The following is a 12,537-nucleotide window of genomic DNA, read 5'->3' as shown; positions in this document are numbered from 1 at the left end:
CCATCTCAAGTTCAGTAAGGTATTGGAAAGTGACTCGATCTCGGTGATTTTTTAGGTTCTTTCATCTCGTGCATGTCGTTGTAGTTGTTGATGTAGATTTAGGGTTTAAATCAAAGCTTTGAGGATCATTGCTCTGGAAATTCATTTCATTAATTGCTTCAGTTTCTGGTTATATCTAGGTTTTTACAGTAAATTGGAAACTATATGCTCAGATTCAGAACTCTAAAAGATCATCTTTTAGTGGTCAGTTCCTCAACTATGTGATGCTAAAATTGTATATGGCAATCATGATCACTTTATTTATATGATATGATTTTGTTTTGCTCCATGTGTCTTGGTAAAATTCTATAAGGTGATCACTTTATTTATACGTGTAAGGAACTCTTCAATTTTTTTGCACAACTTGGTGAATAGTTTTAGTAACTAGCCTAGCTATTTGAGGCTTCTGTATTTATCCAGAATTAGCGTAAACAGACACAAATTAGAAGGAAAAGGTCATGCTGATTTAGTGTAATCTTTTTCCTAATTTTGAATTTTGAGCTGGTTTGGACCTAATTTAGATGGTGTTAATGCAAGATAAAAACTTTCCCTAATTTTGTTTCATTATATAATCGTTACTATATTTTACTTCAAAAAGTGTCTTTCGGCGATACTGATGGATGCAGGTTAAATCCAAAAGTGACCTTACATAACCTTATAAAAGAGAAGCTTCTATGATCAATAATAGAAATATTTTCAAGTACATTGAGCATATTGGCATATGTTTTTAATTAAAAAGAAGAGCAAAAGTGATGTTATAGTTAGTAAAAAATTGACATAACTATAGCTGTATGTTTTTAAGGTTACATGCTGTACTTATTTAAGAAGCAACTAGTTGACGGTCACGTAAGATGGATAAGATTGTTGCTATCTTAATGCTCCTTTTAGAGTGGCTAGTTCAACTTTCGAGAGTGACAATTCTCCATAAGGAACTAATTTAGTCATTTGTATGTTGGCCTTAGCTTTAATACTTAGTTGGTCTTTCAATCTTCTTTTTACTGTGAAAAGGATATTATGATTATTTGGACTACGCTTATTCTGTGAATGTGGCATGAGTGAGGAGCACAGTTTGCATTATGCTGCCTGTAGAGGGAGTCTCAAGGGCTACCAGGAAATATTACTTGCATTATACTTCTTTTGATTTCAGAAACTAGCTAACTTTTTTGTAAATTTCCACCATAATTAGTAGTAATACATGTTTGAATCTTCTTGTTTATGTTAGAATAGTTTCTAAAATTTCCACCATAATTAGTAAATACATGTTTGAATCTTCTTGTTTATGTTAGAATAGTTTCTAAGAGTGTCTCACTTTAGGGATTCTTATTTTCAAGTGGTTTCCAATTGATGATTACTAAAATGTGAGGTCGCCATTGTCTCAAAACTTTTCTCGTGCCAAATTATTAATATCGCAAGGTATTTTATCTCAAAATATTTCTTCTAACATCACATTGACTAAATTTTAACCTTGAAGGATAGATCGGTTTTCTAATGCTAGTGTGCTGGGGAATTTGTTTGAAGAGGAGAGTAAGTAATCAGCTTAATTTACTTGTAATCACTTATTCTATTTGGAGAATAGTTATTGAAGTTTAATCTATGCATAAACGATTGATACACTAGAAAACTACCATGATGTTAAAACAGATAGACATGCATATGAATAAATATTCATTTAAAAAAAAGAAAAACTCAATTGTTTGTGTTTGATATTATCTCACTTGCACAGTTGCAGTTGGAAGCTTATTGCCAAATCAAATTGTTGCCATTTTAGTTTTAATCTATTCAAATATTTTTAGAAAGAAAGATGTAACTAACATCATACTATCTTTTGTGAATCTGAAGTAACATCCCTGATGTTAGTGAATTTTTTTGTTTTGATGATTTCAATCATAAGCTGATAAAAATTTTAGAATCATTATCAGGTTCGTATACTCATTTGTTTCTTCCGTTTAGTTTAAGAGAACGTTTAAGTGTATTCTAGTGTGACAACTGTATCACATTTCTTTTGTGTAACAGGCCAAGGAAGTTCACTATCTGAAAATATGCTATATAATTGTTCCCGATAAAATTATAAGTCCTAAATTTTATATTTCATAATCATATATTTTTCTCAATTTTGTTTACTTTTATAAACATGTGAATCTTTGTAATATCATTACCAATTTAGTTCTAGATTAGTTTTCACTTTCCTTGTATTGTTCCATTTTTTTTCTAATTCAAGATTAAGAATTAATCTTCCACCAAACCTTAAATGGTTGTAAGTTATTTATAATACAATATGTTCATGTTTGAAATGAACATTGGTCTACGACATGCAAACTATGACTTTGGTAGTTGATCTTTGAGTGCCATTGCTTCTCTATGAGTAATCTTATATTTAAATTTTGTAAGTGATTTTTTTGAAAGATTTAATCTCCTTCATATTGTGCAGGGACATGAGCAGCAATGGCCTTGCAAATGGAGGCCAAATTCCTTATAATCTTCCTCCGAACCTTAATCCATTGTAAGCTATGAATCAAAAAAAAAAAATTATGGTCTTGGTTGTTTGTTTCTAAATTAAGTGTTATGTGACTGCATTTGTTGAAATCTAGCCAGTAATGATTTCTTGCACTGTCATGTTTGACATAGGTGATAAAACTAACCTTGGTAACCCTTATTTGTTTGCCAGTAATGATTTCTTGGAACTGTACCAGTTTATTAACTGGAACTATTTTTTTCCCCTTGTCCCCTTGTCGTAACTTGAAGAATCTTTGTTGTCGCTAAAGGCTTGGTGAATATCATATAATAGACATGAATAATCAATAGCATTAGTGCATATGCATGTGTGACATAGGTGTCAAAGGTCTGGGGCTATCAGCCATAGGAAACCATGTGATGCTCTCATGGCAATGATATTGTCATAATCAACATGAAAATACCGTTGATGTGTCCAATAAATGTTCTAAGATCCAAATGCTCATGGACACACCAGGAACCTAGAATTTGAAAGACGAGATTAACACTAGAAAGCATGATTTCTTGCATCGTATGACTTTTCTTGTGATTTGGCTTTTAAAATGTGTGTCTAATGACTAAATCATGTAAGTAGCCTACAGAATTGTCTACTAACAAATGTTATGACTTCCAACAAACCTAGTTAACGATGTTATGACTTCCAACCTTTCTAGTTTGTTGCTAACATGATATTTGATACGTTTCTTTATTTTTTGCAGGGGATATAAAGACTTAAATAGGAGAATGCGGCCAAGATGGCTATGATATATGAATCTTTTGGAACAGATTTGTACTTGTGAATTGATCATATTTTGATGGTTGTGAATTGATCATATTTTGATGGGTTGAAGTTATCTTGTAACTACTTATTTTTGAATGATGGGCTTAAAACATATGAATGCTTCATTATTTTTCATTTTGATGATATCTTATTGTAGTGTGTTCTTATTCCATTTTTATTTTGGTTTACGTAACTGTGTTTTCTTATTGGTCAAATTTCTTGAAAAATGCTGATATAGCCATATAAAACTGTTGTTGTAGCCTTATAAAACTGTTGTCATAGCAAAGCAAAACGTCACATTAGCTACAAAAAAACTGTTGCCTTTGGTCCTTGATTTTGGAAAAATCGCTGCCCTTGTGTACAAAACCGCGACATTAGGTATCAAGAAACTATCGTTGAAACCTGTTGCATTTGCAATAACTGTTGCCTTTGTGTATGTAACCGTTACATTAGGCATTAGTAAACCGCTACAGAAAACGTTGCATTTTGTGAAAAACGTTGCGTTAGCCTTGTCTTAGAAACTGTTGCGTTAGGTTTTGCAACTCTGCCTTATGGCTAGGGCAACGACAGCAATGAAGACAGTTTGCTAACCGTTGTGCTTGTGCAACTGCAACGGTTTAGATGCTAACGCGACAGTTTTAAACCGTTGCGTTAGAGCAAATATGTGGTAGTGCGAGTCACTTGAACAGATAATCCCCAACTCCATGATGGAAGATAGACAGGCTTGTGTTGAAATTAAGTAGTTCTTTGTCCTTTCATTTCCATTTTCATCTTTCAGGAGATTACAGTCCACAATATCCAACAGGCCGGTAGGATTCGATAGTTAAGACAAGGGGTTAAAGTCTTTTGTGTTTAGCAACTGAAGAAGGGTTAAGGAGATTAATCTAATTATTTTAAAAAAAATACCACTTTCGCTCTTACCAGAATTTTTTAAATAATTGCCTCATTAAAATTAAAGGAGCTTGAATTTATGTAAAAATGATTATAAAAGTATTACAATTTGGTATTATTTAATAAATGATTGTTCAGAAGGTAAATAAAAATAAATTATCATTTTCGCGTCATTTCAAAAGCTAAAGAGAGATAATGATCTAACAAAATATTATATGGCTTCTTATCTATAAATAAACCTAGCAAAAAAGATTTGATTATTCAAGGAAAAAAACAATCTACTCAATAGCATTATATAAAATTATAATTTTTTCTCATATAAAGATAATAAAAGATATAATTCAACCTTCTTATACTTTAATATTCGACAACTACAGATATTAATTATTCCAAAGCTGTAAAGTAATCCTGTTGCGAAGCTGCTAACCCCTTAAACTTTCATCTGCACCAACCATATATTGGGGGTCTTCTTCTTCCTCCTCATCTTCATCCTCATTCATCTCTAATCCATTGAGCATATTAAAGTATTTATCATTTATCTGATGCCTTGCAATAAAATTATGAAGAACACAACAAGCTACAACGATTTTGACATGAGTTTTATAAGGAAATAGAGCAGGAACTGTTAAAATTTTGAATCTTTGCTTTAAAATTTCCCATGCTTTTTCCACTGCATTACGTAGTTGTGCATGTCTATGATTAAATTTGTCTTTAGTATCTCGATAGACTCTAGTTGTCCCATTTGTAAAATCTCCAAGATGATAGCGTGATCCACGATATGGGGCGATAAATTTTGAAGTATTAGCATATCCCGAGTCAACTAAGTAAAAGCGACCTACATATTTAAAATTATCTGACTTTAGTGAAGAGATTACAGGATTTCGGCAGAAAAACAGTTTGATCACCCACCGGTCGACCGTAATGGTAGGCGCGGTCGATAGGAAACGTGCACGAGACCTGGGGAGGTCTTTGAACTTTTGGCGGTCGACCGTGAGGTCATATGCAGTCGACCGGCCAAACCCTGTAATGAATATTGGTTTCTACGGTCGACCGGGTGTCGGGCTGGGCCTGGTTTTTGGATTCCTATTCGCTTTGGGTTTGTGTTTTTATATATATTGAAACACGATTTTCTAGGGTTTCTTAACAGAGATTTTAGATTGTACTGAGCATATTGAAAGGGAGAACTTGTGAGCAAGTTGAGAGATTTGGTTTAGGGTTTGTGTGAGTGATTTTGTGAGATTGTAACCCTTTGTACTCCCCTTGATTTAGTGGAATCTCCCCATCCTCTCTCCGTGGACGTAGACAAATTGTCGAACCACGTATATCTTTGTGTTTGGTTTGATTTGTCGTATTTGGATTGAATTGTGCTCATGTTTGGTTTGGTTCTCTTCTCCTGTGGCTTACAAACTCGTTCAGTGTACGAGCTCGCTTCCGCATAGGCGCGCAACAATTGGTATCAGAGCTCAGATTTTAGATCTAGGGTTTTGGCATTAGGTGGAGGAAGATTCGTCATGGAAGCTTGGTTCTTGGAGTCCTAGGTTTCGATGGAGATAGCGTTTGGGGTTGCCGTTAAAGATTTCGCTTTCCTCGTGTGGTTAGGAGATCTATTTGGTATCTGTTCTAGGATTTAGTTAGGTAACTTCTAAATTCTATCAAGTTTGACTCTTTCTTTATAATTTGGAGTTTGTGATTATAGGTGAAGAAGTTGGTGAAAGCAGCAAGATGACGGGTACAGTTCAAGTTGGTTTTCAGAAGACTAAAATTAATGTGGTTAAATATGACGATAATATCAATTTTGGTTTGTAGATGAGAAATGTTCAGGATGCTTCTCAATGCTCAGAATTTGGAGGAGACCATCATGGTCTATGAGAGGCCACCTAAATATGAAGAGTCGCTATGAGAAAAGATGAATAGGAATGCTTGTGGGTTGATCAGGTCTAGTTTGGAACAGGAGCTGAAATATGATATGATTGGGGTGACGTCTGCAATGAAGATATGGGAAATTCTCAACAATAAGTACCTTATGAAGAGTGTTGAGAACCGTTTACACTTGCTGCGAAGATTATTCAGATTTCAGATGTCCAGGGGCACCTCACTAGCAGTTCATCTGAACAACTCCACTAAGTTATTGCCGGACTTGGTGAATGTTGATGAGAATATATCGGATGAGTACAATGCTATTATTTTGTTGGGCTTCTTACCGGATGAGGAGTATGATACCTTTGTGCTTACTTTGTTGAACGAGAGATCTTTTATCACTTATAGTGAAGTAACTAACACTTTGACGAACTATGATTTGAGGAGGAAGGATAAGGATACTTCTCGTGCTAGTACTTCAGGAGAGGTCTTGTCGACGAGGGATAGAAGTCCATATCTGAGAGGTGGCAATGTAGATAGGTCAAAGTCAAGAGGCCATCACCATCTAGAAAAGAACTAATGTGCATTTTGCAATGAGCATGGATATTGAAAGAGAGACTGTCCAATGGTCAAGGAGAAGGAGAATAGCAAGAAGAAGGGGCCTAAGGCCAATGAGGTGAATATTACGAAAGACGATGATTCCGATGATTCGAGCTTTTCTCTATTAATTACTCCGGAGGTGAACCACTTGGATGCATCAGATTGGATGCTTGATTCTGGTGCTACTTATCATGTGACTCCTAGGCAAGATTGGTTTTCATCATTTGAGAAACTCGATGGGGGTATTGTTGTCATGGAAAATGATCAATCTTGTGGTATTTGTGGGATAGGTACCGTGAGGATTCGGTTGTACGATGGAATAGTCTGTGAATTGAAAGAGGTGAGATTTGTTCCTCAGTTGAAGAAGAATCTTATCTCACTTGGAGCTTTAGAGACGAAGGGATTCAGGATGACCTTTGAGGATGCTGTAGCAAAGGTTACTAAGGGATCTTTGGTGGTGATGAAGGGAGTCCGCAGTCAGAACTTATATTATCTGAAGGGGAGCACCGAGATTGGCCAGGTAGCTTCAGCTATTTTAGAGGCGGACATGAGTAGACTTTGGCACTATAGATTAGAACACACAGGAGAGAAATCACTGCAGGCTTTGTGCAAACAGGGGTTATTGAAGGGAGCCAAGAGTGGAAAGGTTGAGTTCTGTGAGCACTGTGTTCTTGACAAAAAGACGAAGGTGAAGTTCAGGATAGCCATTCATAGGACGAGGGGCATCCTGGATTATGTGCACATAAATGTTTGGGGTCCTATCAAGACTGCATCACTTGGTGGTCGATATTGGTTTATCACGTTCGTTGATAACTATTCTAGGTGTTGTTGGGTGTACACCATGACGAAGAAGAGTGAAGTCCTAGATATATTTATGGAGTAGAAGAAGATGTTAGAACTGTAGACTGGGAGAAAGATCAAGACGTTGTGATCCGACAATGGTGGTGAGTATACATCAGACCCCTTTCTGCAGCTATATCAAGGCGAGGGTATAGAGAGACACTTCACAATTAGTCATACACCACAACAGAATGGGGTGGCAGAGAAGTTAAATCGGTCTTTGTTAGAGAAGATCTGATGTTTGTTGGCACATAGTGGTTTGGAGAAGATCTTTTGGGCTGATGCACTTTCATATGCGAGCCACCTCATTAACAGGTTGCCTTCATCTGCGATTGAGAGGAAGACCCCTATGAAGATATGGTCGTGAGAGCCAGTACACGACTATAATCAGCTCAAGGTATTTGGGTGCCCTGCATACTATCATGTGAAGACAGATAAATTAGACCATCGAGCTAGGAAGGTCATATTTGTTGGATTCAAACGTGGTGTCAAGGGATACAAGCTATGGGATCCAGTTGATAGGAAGATTGTGCTGAGTAGAGACGTCATGTTCGATGAGTCTTCTATCTTGAAGCTTCCAAGCTCTCATCAGGTGGAGAACGACCCGACAGAGGAGATATCGCAGGTGGTGGAGATCGATACAACTCTATATTATCTAGATGGTATAGTATCCATTAGAGTGCCGACTGAGGTGACGCCAGGCGAGAACGGTGACGACGAGGTGGATACTAGTACAGTTGTGCAGGATCAGGGACCGACAGTTCAGGTTCAGGATTCTATTACGGTTTGGAGACAGATGAGAGACATACGAACGCCAGCACGGTATACCAACACAGTAGTTGCATATGCACTTCCGATGGAGAGTATCGATGAGTTGGTGGCTACTACATTCAAAGAGGTCGAGGAGAGTTCAGAGGCTGATTCGTGACAGGTAGCTATGCAGGAGGAGATTGAGTCTCTTCACAAGAACGATACATGGGAGCTTGTTGAGCTTCCAAAGGGGCGGAAGGCGATTAGTTGCAAGTGGGTGTACACGAAGAATGAGGGTATTGAGGGTACTCCAGTGAGGTTTAAGGCTAGGTTGGTTGTGAAGGGCTATGCACAGGAGGAAGATATTGATTATAATGAGGTTTTCTCTCCGGTGGTGAAACATTCTTCGATTCGGATTTTATGAGGTTTTCTCTCCGGTGGTGAAACATTCTTCGATTCGGATTTTGCTAGCTTTGGTGGCACAATATGGTTTGGAGTTAGATCAGTTGGATGTGAAGACAACATTTCTTCATGGTGATCTTGATGAAGAAATATATATGACTCAGTCATTAGGATTCCGAGCTGCAGGGAAGGATAAGTTGGTTTGCAGGTTGAAGAAATCGTTATACGGTTTGAAGTAGTCTCCTCGACAGTGGTATAGGCGATTCGATGGTTTTATGATTGGTCATTCGTACACTCGGAGCCAGTTTGATCCTTACGTGTATTTTCGCAAGTTGAAAGGAGGTGCTTACATCTATTTATTACTTTATGTTGATGATATGTTGGTTGCCTCTATTTCCAGGTCTTCTATAGATGAGTTAAAGACACATCTTTCAAAGAAGTTTGAGATGAAGGATTTAGGTGAGGCTAAGCGCATTTTGGGGATGGAGATCGACTGATGGGATATAAATATATACCAAAAGTTGCAAGTGCACAACTAATCAAGTTAGAGTATAAAAAGTTATCAATCCCACGAGGAAGGTGTTTGTAGGAGAAAATTAGAATCAGTTATTATGTTGTGTGCGTGACAATTAGGAGTGATGAAAATTGTGATTGTGGAGAGATATGAGGAGTGTTGTGAACATGTGCAAAAGTCAATAAATAAGATTTTAGATGATAGAAATGAAGAGTGAATGTGATAAAAGAATAAATGAAATCATAAGGAAAGAAAAATAAAGGAAATAAATATCAAGAAACAAATAAGAGAAAATCAAGAACTAAGGAAAAACCAAGAAAGAAAAGATGGAGGATTCAATTAAATATCTAAGAAATCTAGAATTGAATCCACTAGCTAATCTCAATTATAAAATATGAACTATTCTCTTTTTATCATATTTTACTTTAGATTTATTAAGCATAGACTATCAAACCATTTAAGGAAAGTATAACCTATCAAATTATCATCTAAGCAAAATTAAAATTCATGACAAGAACAACAACAAGATAGTAAAATTAAAATTCATGACAAGAACAACAACAAGATAGTAATTCTAGAATTCATAAGCATAACCTATCAAATCACTGAAGATACGTATAGATTATCAAATTCTTCTTCTACCAATTAGTTCTGTATTTGATTATCCTATACATGATCATTTTAAGTGCAAGAGAATAATTCACATAATATAAAGGAAATTAGACTAGTTTCATGCAATTTCTAGAGTTCCAATAAGAATTAATTCCACATCTAAGAAAATGGCAATTCCTTAGAGGGTTCTAGCCTCAAGGCGAATCAAAGAAAATAAAAACCAATAAAAAGAAAAACTAATCCCAAGAGGGTTCTAGCCTCAAGGCGAATAGTGTAAGAAAATAAAATCTAAACTATAAAATAAATTATAAAAACTAAGCTACAAAATAAATTGTAAAAACTAAGCTACAAAATAAATTGCAATAATTAAATGTGAGAAAATAAAGACATGAAAGTAAATCTATACTACAAAACATTAATGTAAATCTAAACTACTAAGCAATAAGAAAAGAAAAAAGAGAAAATAAAATAAAAAAACAAACCTCCAAATTGATCTTCATCTTCATCTTCATCATCCAACAAAGAGAAGAAAATATGAAGTGGTGAAAAAAATTATTTTATTAATTGTAACAAAAAGTTACAAATTTGGAAGGTCTTCTCAATTAAGAGCAACCCTCCTCTCCAAATGGAGATACAAAATTTTTCACACCCCTAACCCCTCACTCTCTAACCCTATTTATAGTAAACATCAATGAATGTGAGCCCTTGGATCGAATTCTTATCCAAAACCCTTGATTTTCAGCCTTTAGATTGTAACAGACTGTTTGACATCGATACAGGCATCGATGCCCCCTTCGATGCTAGCATCAATGCTTCTATCAAAATTCTAACTTCACGGTTGGTTTCGTCTCGTCGAGATAGGAGATTTTCATATATTATATGTTAAATTCCGCCTTCCGGATTAGGAGATATCGTTATTTTTTTACGGCCAACCATCTTGAATATAATTTCGCTTCATATTAGATTTTTGATTTTCTCCGTCTTCTACAGGCTACTCGGCTTGATTCTGGGCTTCAATAAAAGGTTACAAAATGAGGAAGTTGGAGTCTTTTGGGCTTTTATTTATTATTTCTTCATTAACCTGTAATTAAAGATAAAAACAATTATTAGTGGTATATTTATTCATGTAAAATAGATAATGAGGGTATAAAATTGTAATAAAAATATGATTATCATCGGCAGAGATAAAGAGAAGGGCAGAATTTGTTTGACATGGGTAGCTTATTTGAAGAAGGTTCTACAGCGATTTCATGTTAGCATGGATACGAAGCCAGTTAGTGTACCTTTAGGAGCCCATTTGAAGCTTTCAGCTGACCTTTCACTAAAGATAGTTAAAGATAGAGAGTTGATGTCAAAGACTCCATATGCGAGCGCGGTTGGGAGCTTGATGTATGCGATGATATGTACGAGGCTGGATTTGTCACAGGCGGTGAGCATGGTTTCGAGATACATACACGATCCATGAGTGGGTCATTGGGACGCTGTGAGATGGATTTTGAGGTACATTCAAGGTAAGCTCAATGTTGGTTTGGTTTTGAGCGGGACACTAGAGGTGAGCAGTTGTGCATTGGCTATGTTGATTCGGATTATGCCGGGGATTTGGATAAGCGTCGGTCTACTACGGGGTATGTGTTCACTTTGACCCATGCGCCGGTGTATTGGAGATGCACCTTATAGTTTACGATGGCTTTGTCGACAACGGAGGCAGAGTATATGGCGATTACAGAGGCTATGAAGGAGGTTATTTGGCTTCGAGGACTTTTAGAGAAACTTGGTATATCGCAGCGGTCCGTCACTATTCATTATGATAACATGAGTACTATCTATTTGGTGAAGAATCAGGTTTTTCATGTGAGGACGAAGCACATTGACGTTCGTTATCACTTCGTTCGAGATGTTCTTAAAGATGGTGATGTGGAGATTGTGAAGGTCCACACGAAGGATAATCCGGCGGATATGCTCACTAAGGTGGTTCCGAGCAACAAGTTTGATCATTGTCGAAGCTTGTTACATATTCGTGATTGCTGAGGCCGTTGACGACCATTTGGATGAACTACGGGCGGTATGATCCCTTAGGAGAAGGGGTACGTAGGTAACCATATTGGTGCAGCCGATTTTGAAGAGACGACGCATTGGTGCTCTTTGTTTGGTGTCGGCTCGGGTTTGGGAAAACTTCACCGAGGTGAAGAATTGAAGAGATTACAGGATTTCGGCAGAAAAACAGTTTGATCAATGGCAGGCGCGGTCGACCGCAATGGCAGGCGCGGTCGACCGGAAACGTGCACGAGACATGGGGAGGTCTCTGGACTTTTAGCGGTCGACCACGAGGTCATGTGCAGTCGACCGACCAAACCTTGTAATGAATATTAGTTTCTGTCGTTGTGGTACGATCGACCGTGATGGTTTCTGCGGTCGACCAGGAGTCAGGCTGGGCCTGGTTTTTGGATTCCTGTTCGCTTTGGGTTTGTGTTTTGATATATATTAAAACACGATTTTCTAGGGTTTCTTAACAGAGATTTTAGACTGTACTGAGCATATTGAGAGGGAGAACTTGTGAGCAAGTCGAGAGATTTGGTTTAGGGTTTGTGTGAGTGATTTTGTGAGATTATAAACCTTTGTACTCTCCTTGATTTAGTGGAATCTCCCCATCCTCTCTCCGTTGACGTAGGCAAATTGTCAAACCACGTATATCTCTGTCTTTGGTTTGATTTATCGTATTTAGATTGAATTGTGCTCGTGTTTGGTTTGGTTCTCTTCTCTC

Source organism: Asparagus officinalis, chromosome 8, assembly GCF_001876935.1.
Source record: "Asparagus officinalis chromosome 8, Aspof.V1, whole genome shotgun sequence".
Lineage (NCBI taxonomy): Eukaryota > Viridiplantae > Streptophyta > Magnoliopsida > Asparagales > Asparagaceae > Asparagus > Asparagus officinalis.
This window is presented reverse-complemented; position numbering follows the sequence as displayed.